Raw genomic sequence first — 1920 nt, forward strand, 5'->3', positions numbered from 1 at the left:
TCACCCCCCCCGTGCCCCCCGCCGCCCGCCGCGGAGCCGGGTCGGGTGGCCCTGCTGTCCTAGCGGGCGGGCGCAGCCCTGGAGCCCCCACAGCGAGGGGTGGTTGTAACACACACGGGTGGTACCGCAGAGCGGTTATAGCACACGAGGGTGGTAACACGCAAGGGTTTATTAACCATGGCCAGCCACCCCGGTCAGCGAGGTGGTCGCTGGTCCGGCCCGGTCGCGGTGCCTCCGTGAGGGGCCACGTTCTTTCCCGCTCTCTGCCGTCGCCCCGGCTGGCATAGCGGCCCGTCCTCCCAGCCCGGTGGGCCCCGGGCGATGCTGAAAGACCCGTGGGATCCAGCCCGGTAGTGCCCCTTGTTCCGGGCAAGCACACCAAGCTCCCAAGTGCACGCTATCAGCTTCCATCAGGTCCAGATTAAGAAGTTAGCCTTCGACTAATCATTTAAATTAATGGCCCCAGACTGGTACATAAAAGTTAGTTGACGTACGTAACCTTTCATGTGATAAGTTGGAAACAAAATAATAGGTTTTTCTTTCCTGTGATGGCATAAACTTGGAAAAACACATGAATTTGCGTAACACTGTATGATAAAGTTCTCTTCTGAAGCCCATTGGGGTGTTTCACACCCAACCCTTCTAGAGGGATTTCTGCTGGCCCCAGCCTTTCTGGTTGGTCTCCCTTTCCCCGGAGAGTTAACTCTTCGTGTATGGGCTCACACGTTCCTTCCCCAAGAGCACATGTTCCAAATAAACATTCTAGTGCTGTCTGCATTATCACTGTCTTTTGACAGTTCTATAAACAAGATACTGGGATATAATGCTTCAATCTATCCTATCCATGTAGGTTCAGCCTGTACTTCAGTCTTCCATAAGGTTTGCCTGGGGTGCCGCTTTCCTGCCTGTCTCTTCTCCTGTCCTTTGGTGGGAGCTCTGTGGCAACTGGAAACTGGCGTTAAAGTGGCCCCAAACACTGGCCATGTGAGTCAGCCTGAGGCCAGTGAGCACAGTGTGGCCAGAGCAAACCACAGACCCGGTTTTCAGTGCTAGACGGGGGATTTGTCACAGTGCTACAGCCAACCACCCAGGTGATGCCTTTTGCCTGTCATGACTGGTGCAGTAACTAACTTTAAATAGCTCAATGTACCTTCTGTAGCTGAATACACAGAAAAAGTCCAGTGTGTTTAGTTGGAGGCCAAGAGCATCTTACCAAAGTACTCCAAAAACTCCGCAGCCCTTCCCTTCTGCCATCCCATGCCCTCGTGTTGCAGGTGCCTGGGTCCCTGACCATGATCCCAGGAACATGCCTGCTCCTATCCCATGTGTGTACATGTTTGCACTTAGCTGTGTGATGGGGAGGAACAGCAGAGAATTGGGGTTGGGAGCAGCAAGGAGCAGACTGAGGGTGGAGATATTTTTCTTGTATGTTTGATGCTGTTGACATGGATGTATAGCAAACATCCCTGATAATATTTCCGTGTTTGTTTAGCCAGGAATCAGCAGCCATCCTGTCCTGCTGTGATCTTCAGGTGATATTTCCAATTCCAACATCCTATTTCCTCTTAGGTTCCTTAGAAACAGTTAGTGCATTGTTTTAATAGCAGTCAAGGCAGAGGGCACATCAAACATGCAATAAAATTTGTTTTGAACAGCTCCTACCTGATAGAAATAAGTGCAGGGAAGATATTGGTCGTGGGTCGTATGCACTGAGTACTTGCTGAAATTATGATAAACTGCACTTTCAGGTAAACAATCTGCAAAAGACAGAAAGAATGATCTGTTACTGTAGGCATTCTAGACCAAAACACAATTCATTCAAGTTTCACACCATATATTTTTGTATTTCGATGTGACATTTATGTAAAGCACATCCCTACTTAACTATTCACTTGTATCTTCTGCTGAATCCTTTCCCTA

This window comes from Corvus brachyrhynchos, unplaced genomic scaffold (genome assembly GCF_000691975.1).
Source record: "Corvus brachyrhynchos isolate BGI_N302 unplaced genomic scaffold, ASM69197v1 scaffold61, whole genome shotgun sequence".
In the NCBI taxonomy this organism is placed as follows: domain Eukaryota; kingdom Metazoa; phylum Chordata; class Aves; order Passeriformes; family Corvidae; genus Corvus; species Corvus brachyrhynchos.